The sequence below is a fragment of the Mus caroli genome, chromosome 7 (assembly GCF_900094665.2).
Source record: "Mus caroli chromosome 7, CAROLI_EIJ_v1.1, whole genome shotgun sequence".
Taxonomy (NCBI): Eukaryota; Metazoa; Chordata; class Mammalia; order Rodentia; family Muridae; genus Mus; species Mus caroli.
Window position 1 is genome coordinate 62,007,254 of NC_034576.1, and position 8,619 is coordinate 62,015,872.

Below are 8,619 nucleotides of genomic sequence, written 5' to 3' on the forward strand. Positions count from 1 at the left end.
GAGGCAAGCAAGGGCACCCTTTCTTGAAACTTGGAAGAATGACTTCCTAAAGAGGAAAGGGAAAGAAGTCAAGGCGCTTGTTGTCCCTTCTTGACATAAATNTCAGAAATATGAGACACTTTTCTGGAGCTCTACTGGNGCAATTTCATTGTGCAGGAACTGTCTTGTGCTTGCCTCTTCTATTACTACCAGGCCCAGCACACAAGTAGTCCTGGCTAGCATAGGGAAACATCCATGGAAGCACAAAGGAGCCCTGGCAATCCAACTGATTTACTGTTTCCTGTCGAAGCAAAAGCCACATCACATGTGACCTTAGATTCGCAATTTTGTAGGGATCAACATTCAAGGTGAGCTGCCCAAATACTATGGACAGGACAATAAAACACAACTAGAGATTGGTATTTCGAGGGTGATTAAAGTAAACCATGGGTTCTTCTTCAAAGTGCCAAGGTGGCAATTAGACCTCTGTCAGCTCTATGTTGTATGACAGTACTCAGTGTGTACTGTGATTCCTGAAAATCTCTAGAGAATCCAGGGCCCATGCCACAAAACCAATGTGTATACATGGATCCATTTGTGAAGCTGCTATGGGTTGACCAGCCTCGAAAAGGAGAGGGTAACCACTGTAGTTCAATCCTACTCAGGCTTTGGTGTTTTCAATCAGAGTGGAATTAGGTTTTTTAAACACCTGGCATTTCCCTGTATCAACTTAATGTGTAGACCTTTGTTTCCTTAGTGATTCTGCAGTGAGTTTCAGTAGATACCTTGAATAAAATTTGGCAGGTTTTGGGAACCAACGTAAAAATGTAAATCTCATTCTTTGCACAAGGGTAAATTCCCTCTGGGTGAGATATTTGAGATAATTGCTGGATGGATTGCCGTTTGTGAACTCATCATGTGTAAGCAAGCACTTTTGCACGTCATAGAATCCTACTTACTCCCTAAGAAATGCTCTGTCCCTTGGGTCTCCTGTGGCATGGGTAATGGAAAATCCCAAATGGCCCTGGCAGTCTGTGTTGTCCTCCTGTACCTATTGACCTAGGCCTTGTAAGCTTCTAAGTATGAGATCCCAACATTCTAAAAATGTCAACTTCTTCTCTCTATGAGAAGTAGATCAAAATCATGAAGAAAGAATTTTCGGAAATTGAAAAATTTCATTAAATCGTTACAAACCAGTGGGTCTACATGTGAGAACATAGCAAAAATTGAGCTTCGTTTGGTTCCATTGCATACCATTTTGTTCTTCCCCAATTCAGAAAGGGCAGACTGGCTCAAAAGTGAAAGCCAAAACATGAAGGGGCAGTTCACCTGGAGGTGGAGGCTTTACCATTTTTGTACCACTTACTTGATTATCTGTGGTTCTTTGCCTTCTGAGGTGTCTTGTGAGATGACTGCAAAACAGCAGAAAAGACAGGGTCATGAGCAAGGGGTGTGCCTTGCAGAAATGCCCAAGGTTCGAAAGTGGGACAAGGTGCTTGTTGGCATGCAGTGTTTGCCAGCAAATGTGCATCCTAAATGTCCACATTTCCTGCCATGGGAAACAGGGCAAGGGCATCTGAGGACCTCAGGGAAGTCACCCAAGAGCCCTCCCAAGGAGTCAACGGACCTCTTGTAAGCCTATGGCCCTGGTTGGGCCTCAGCGTAATCCTATTGAGCATGAATTTTATGTCATCACCACTCTTCATGACATTGAGTTGTCATCATTGACCCAGGCTTAGACAGAACACCTAATCTAATCCAACCACTTACCTTCCTTTCCAAAATTGTCAGAGTTAGGAATGGTCTCGTGGTACTGGAGAGGAATGCATGTACTAAATGTTTCAGAGGGAATCAAGGGCACCCTTTTTTGAAACTTGGAAGAATGACTTCCCTAAAGAGGAAAGGGAAAGAAGTCAAGGTGCTTGTTGTCCTGTTTTGAAATAAATGTTAGAAGTGCAAAACACATTTCAGGATATCAACTTGCTCAATTTCATTGTGCTGGAACTGTCTTGTGGTTGCCTCTTTTATTACTACCGGGCCCAGCACACACAAATTGTCCTGGCTAGCATAGGGAAACATCCATGGAAGCACAAAGGAGCCCTGTCAATCCAACAGATTTACTGCTTCCTCTCGAAGCAAAAGCCACATCACATGTTAACATAGCCTCGCAATTTTGTAGGGATCAACACTCAAGTTGTGCTGCCCAAGTACGATGGACATGACAATAAAACACAACTAGAGATAGGTATTTCGAGGGTGATTAAAGTAAACAATGGGTTCTTCTTCAAAGTGCCAATGTGGCATCAGACCTCTGTAAGCTCTGTTGCATGACAGCACTCTGTGAACTGTGATTCTTGAAAATCACCCAAGAATCTTGGGCCCAGGGCACAAAACCAATATCTATATATGAATCCATTTGTGTGAAGACACTATGGGTTGCCCAGCCTCAAAAAGGAGAGGGTAACCACTATAGTTGAATCCAAGTCATGCCTTTGTGTTTTGAATCAGAGTGGAATTAGGTTCTTTAAACACCTGGCATTTCCCTGTATCAACCTAATGTGTAGACCTTTCTTTCCTCAGTGATTCTGCAGTGAGGTTCTGTAGGCACCCTAAATGATACCTTGAAAAAATTAGCAGCTGGCAGGAAGCAACATAAACATGAAATCTCACCCTATGCACAAGAGTAAATTCCCTCTGGGGTGAGATTTTTGAGATAATTCTTGGATGGGTTGCTCTTTGTGAACAAATCATGTGTAGGCCAGCCTTTTGGACATCATAGAATCCTTCTCTCTCCCTAATTAAGGCTCTCTCCCTTGGGTCTCCTGTGACATGGGAAGGGGAGAGTCCCAAATGGCCCTGGAGGCCTGTGTTGTCCTCCTTTACCTATTGGCCATGGCCTTGTAAGCATCTCAGTATGAGATCCCAACATTCTAAAAATGCCATCCCCTTTTCTCCATGAGAAGTAGGTCAAAATCATGAGAATACAATCATCAGTAATTGAACAAATTCATTAAAACTTGATAAACCAGGGTGTCTACGTGGGAGAACATAGCCAAAATCGAGCTCTGATTGGTTCCATTGCATACCATTTTGTTCTTCCTCAAATCAGAAAGGGCAGACTTTATAAGAATTGAAAGCCAAAACTTGAAGTGTCAGGTCACTTGTTGGTGGAGGCTTTACCATGTTCATACCATTTACCTGATTATATGTGGTTCTCTGCCTTCCAAGGTGGCTTGCGAGATGACTGAAAAACAGCAGAAAAGTCAGGGTCATCAGCAAGGGGCGTCATTGCAGAAAAGCTCAAGGTATGAATGTGGGACTAGGTGCTTGTTGGCATGCAGTGTTTGTCCCTAGTTGTATCCTAGTTGTCCACATTTCCTCTCATGGGAAACAGGGCAAGAGCATCTGAATACCTCAGGGAAGTCACCTAAGAGCCTCCCAAGGTGTCAAGGGACCTCTTCTATCCCTGTTGCGTTGGTTGGGCCTCAGTGTAATCCTATTGAGCATGAATTTTATGTCATCACCTCTATTCATGACATTGTGTTGTCATCATTGACCCAGGCCTAGACAGAACAAGGTTACCTGCACTTGGATATAACCTACTCTAATCCAACCACTTAACTTCCTTTCTCAAACTGCCTCAGAGTTAGCAATGCTCACCCACAACTGGAGAGGAATCGAGGTAGAAAATATCTTAGAGGGACGGAAGGTCACCCTTTATTGAAACTTAGAAGAATGTCTTCCCTAAGGAGGAAAGGGAATAAAATCAAGGCCTTTGTTGCCCCTTCTTTAAATAAATATCAGAGGTTTGAGACATTTTTCTGGAGCCCTGTTGGAGCAGATTCCTTGTGCAGACACTGTGTTGTCGTTACCTCTTCTATTACTACCAGCCCAGTACACAAAAGTTTTTCTGGCTACCATAGAGAAACATTGATGGAATCACAATTGAACCCTGGTATTCCAACAAAGTTTTACTGCTTCCTCTAGATGCAATAACTGGATCACATGTGACCTTATCCTCACAAGGGTTCAACACTGAAGTTGAGCTACCCAAGTACTATGGACAAGACAATAAAGAACAACTACAGATAGGTATTACCAAGGTGATTAAAGTAAGCAATGGGTTCTTCCTGAAAGTACAAAGGTGGCATCAGTTCTCTGTAAGCTCTATGTTGCATGACAGCAGTCACTGTTTAATGTGACTACTGAAAATATTTCTTGAATCCTTGGCCCAGTTCACAGAACCAATGTCTATACATCGATCCATTTGTGTCAAGCTCTTTTGGGTTGCTCAGCCTCTAAAACATGAGGGTAACAACTCTTGCTGGATCCAAGTCAAGCCTTGGTATTATGAATGAGAGTGGAATTGGGTTCTTTAAACACCTGGCATTTCCCTGTATCAACCTAATATGTAGGCCTTTGTTTCCTCAGTGATTCTGCAGTGAGGATCAGTAAGTGCTCTAAATGATACCTTGAAGGAAATTTAGAAGATTGTGGGAACCAATGTCAAAATGGGAATCTCATCCTATCCACATGGGTAAATTCCCTCTTGGGTGAGATCTTTGGAATATATGCTTGAGGGAATGCCCTTTGTGAACACATGTGGAGGCCAGCCTTGTTTTGTATCATAGAATCCTTCTCTCTCCCTAAGAAAGGCTCCGTCCCTTAGGTCTCCTGTGTCATGGAAAGGAAGGGTCCCAAATGGCCCTGGAGGCCGCTGTTGTTCTCCTGTCCCTATTCCCTGTGGCTGTGTAAGCATCAAAGTATGAGATCCCAACATTCTAAAAATGTCATCCTCTTCTCTCCATGATAATTAGGTCAAAATTATGAGAAAACAACTATCAGGAGTTGAAACATTCCTTAAAACTTTACAAACCAGGGGGTCTATATAGGAGAACATAGCCTAAATTGAGCTTCGTTTGGTACCATTGCATACCATTTTGTTATTCCCAAAATCAGAATAGGCAGACTGGCTCAGAATTGAAAGCCAAAACATGAAGGGGCAGGTCACCTGCAGGTGGAGGCTTTACCATGTTCATACAACTTACCTGATTATCTGTGGCGCTCTGCCTTCCAAGGTGGCAAGTGAGATGACTGCAAAACACCAGAAAAGACATCCTCATGAACAATGGGTGTTCCTTGCAGAAATCCCCAAAGTTTGAATGTGGGACTAGGTGCTTGTTGGCATGGTTTCTTAGGACCTAAGGGAAGTCACCCTAGGGTTCCCCCCCCAGTAGTCAACAGACCTCTTGTAATCCTGTTGCCCTGGTTGTGCCTCAGTGTAATTCTATTGAGCCTGAATTTTATGTTATCTTCTCTTTCATGATATTGGGTTGTCATCATTTACCCAGTCCTAGACAGAACTCAGCTACCTGTACTTGGATATCACCTAACTGAATCCAACCTCTTACCTTCCTTTAAAAACTGCCTCAGTGTTAGGAATGGTCACATGGAACTGGAGAGGGATGCAGGGATGAAATTTCTTCAAGGCAAGCAAGGGAACACTTTCTTGTATCTTGGAAGAATGTCTTCCCTAAGGAGAAAAGGGAAAGAAGTCAAGGCACTTGTCCCTTCTTTAAATAAATGTCAGATGTATGAGACATTTTTCTGGAGCTCTACTGACACAATTTCTTTGTGCAGAAACTATCTTGTGGTTGCCTCTTCTGTTACTACCAGACCCAGCACCCACATGTTTTAATGGCTACCAGAGAGAAACTTAGATGGAAGCACAATGCAGCCATGGCATTCTAACAAAGATTTACTGCTTCCTCTAGAAGCAATTGCCATATCACATTTGTTTGACCTTAGACTTGAATTTTTGTAGGGATCCACACTCAAGTTGAGCTCCCTGTGTACTATGGACAGGACAGTAAATTAAAACTCCAGATAGGTGTTTTGATTGTGATTAAAGTAACTAGTGAATTTTTATTAAAAGTGCAAGAGTGACATCTCACCTCTCCATGCTCCATGTTGCATGGCAGCACTCACTGTGAAATGTGATTCCTTAAATACCCTGAGTATGCTGGGCCCAGGGCACAGTACAAATATCTAACCATGGATCTATTTGTTTGGATTAATTGGTTTCCAGCTTCTATAACTTGAAGGTTAACACTGTTGCTGGATATAATTTGGGCATTGTTCTTATGAATCAGAGTGTAATTCCTTTACACCTGCCTTCCCTGTGTCAAGCTATTGTGTAAGCCTTTGTTTCTTCATTGATTCTGCAGCGAAGTTCAGTAAGAGCCCTAAGCAATATTGTGAAGGAATTTTGGAAGGTAGTGAGTCCCATGGCAACAAAGAAAATCTCACCCTATCCATATGGGTAAATTCCCAAATAGGGTGAGATGTTTGGAATATTGCTCAACTGATTGACCTTTGTGAACACATACAGTGGAGCCAGCCCTGTTGGATATCATAAAATTCTTCTCTCACCCTAAGGAAGGCTCTGTCCCTTCGGCCTCCTGTAACAGGCCAAATGAAGAGTCTCAAATGGCCCTGGAGGCCTGTGTTGACATCCTTTACCTATTCACCACGGTTTTGTAAGCATCAAACTATGAGGCCCCCAAATTCTGAAATTGTCATCCTCTTCTATCCATGAGAAGTAGGTCAAAATTATGAGAAAAGAATTATCTGAGTTGAACAAATTCCTTAAAACTTTGCAAAACCAGAGACCAGCCCTGTTTGATTTCATAGAAATTGGAATGCCCTCATACTAGCAATACAACAACTCTTCTAGAATCTATTGAAGAAGAAAAATCAAGCATATTCAAGTGCAGTAGAGAGCAGGAAACAAAGAAACCGGGTTGACATCCATATACTAGAATCAAGTTGAACAATATAAAGAATTATGAATAAAATAATTGGTTCTTTGAGAAAATAAACAAGAATTAAAAATAATTATCCAACATACCAAAAGATGGCGAGAGTACATCTGCTTTAACAAAGTCAATATGAAAAGCAGGACTTACATAATAGACAAGAAGGAATTTCAAATCCACTGAATGGGAAAATTTAAAGGAAACAGATAATTCTTTCAATGGTCGTCACTTACCAAATATCAGTTAAGGTCAGATAGTGAAATAGTAATAGTTATCAAAAAAATCCTCCCCATTCCAAAAAAAGAAAATTCAACCATATTTAGTCCACATCCTCCCAAATGTTCAAAGAAGGTTAATACTAATTCTCCTCCTACTTTCCACAAAATAGAAAGAGAAGTTATATATCCATATTCATTTTATAAGGCTGTGGTTACCTTGATATCTGAACCATATAAGGAACTGAAAAATAAGATAATTTCAGATGAAATTTCTTCATGAACATTGATATAAATGTGATCAATTAAGTACCTATAAACTGAATCCATGAACAGATAAAAATATCATTTATTCCCATCCAGTGTGTTCATCATACAACAGATGAAAAGGTTTAGTATATGAAAAACAGTAAATGTAATACTCCAGATAAGGAAACTTTCAAAAAATATGCGAATCTAACTTAATGTAGAAAAATCAACATATTTTTCTGATATAAATTCAACAGAAATCAATGATATGAGGGATATACTTAAAAAATAATACAGCCAATTGTCGTAAGACATGTTATTTGGAACATATTGATTTTTTTTTCTGTGTTGTGTATGTGGTTAACTTGAGGTATATCACATACTAAGTTTATTATGTGGGTTTATCTAACCTCATAACCAAGTTCTTGCATTATGTTATAGAATAAAATTAATTCCCAACTTTATGAATTGATAGGATTTAGGGTTTTCTGGTATTATAGTGTTTCTATGAGAAGGTAAAAATGTTGCTTCATATTATCTAACTCACTTGGATATGTCAAAAATGAAGGCATTTTGCATACAACGAGTGATAACTGGGTTAAGATCTTGAACTCTTGACAATGTCTTATTGTACATCACTTTCCTAGATATATTTAACAATGGAAAAAGTATTGTGTTTATCTTGCATGAAACTTTGCTTTGGGCATGTGATCAGTCTATACTTCCTTACAAAATTCTTAAAACATTTCTTTGGTTTCTCACTAAGGGACTATTCAGCAATTTGTTTGTTTCAGTTGAACATTGATATTCCTGGAATATTATGAAGGGAAGGCATATCTAGTTTGAAAATTCGATTATTTGAGAAAATTTGTGCATCTGTTTATATAGTTTATTATCATGAATATATTTCTCTAAATATTAAGTCAAGTTCAAGAATTTGTCACAATTAGGTTGCAATTTCTAAGTGTAACTATGAAAATTGAAAAAATACACTAAACTTGCAAAAAGAATGTAATACAATGACAGTGTAATACAAAAAATAATGGTTCAAGACAGAAATAACTTTTATGACAATGACTAACTTAAAAATATTATCTGAAGAAGACACTGACATACCAAAAAGACGTTGAAAAATTGTTCAAGTATTAAGAGCTGTATAGGTCAGCTATGATGGACAAAAAGATAGCCATCAGAATCCACTCCTTCCCAAATAAAGGAAGCCAATTGTCCTTTTAAGGAGATTTTTTTTCTCACACTGCCTACATAGAAAGCCATTGATAAAAGCCTTGAGATTAAAAAAAAAGAGGAGGAGGAGGAGGAGGAGAAGAAAAAGGAGGAGGAAGAGGAGGAGGGGGAAG

The 8,619-nt window shown here is 39.9% G+C and overlaps 3 non-coding genes across 3 annotated transcripts; all 3 read right to left on the bottom strand.

Annotated features, from left to right (window-relative positions):
• Positions 1 to 1,631: 1,631 nt before the first annotated feature.
• Positions 1,632 to 1,710, bottom strand: LOC115031595. Its single transcript, XR_003837270.1, has one exon. It is a non-coding gene; the product is annotated as a small nucleolar RNA SNORD115 (small nucleolar RNA).
• A 1,749-nt stretch (positions 1,711 to 3,459) lies between these two features.
• Positions 3,460 to 3,538, bottom strand: LOC115031596. Its single transcript, XR_003837271.1, has one exon. It is a non-coding gene; the product is annotated as a small nucleolar RNA SNORD115 (small nucleolar RNA).
• A 1,712-nt stretch (positions 3,539 to 5,250) lies between these two features.
• Positions 5,251 to 5,328, bottom strand: LOC115031602. The gene has a single exon (XR_003837277.1). It is a non-coding gene; the product is annotated as a small nucleolar RNA SNORD115 (small nucleolar RNA).
• Positions 5,329 to 8,619: the final 3,291 nt, after the last annotated feature.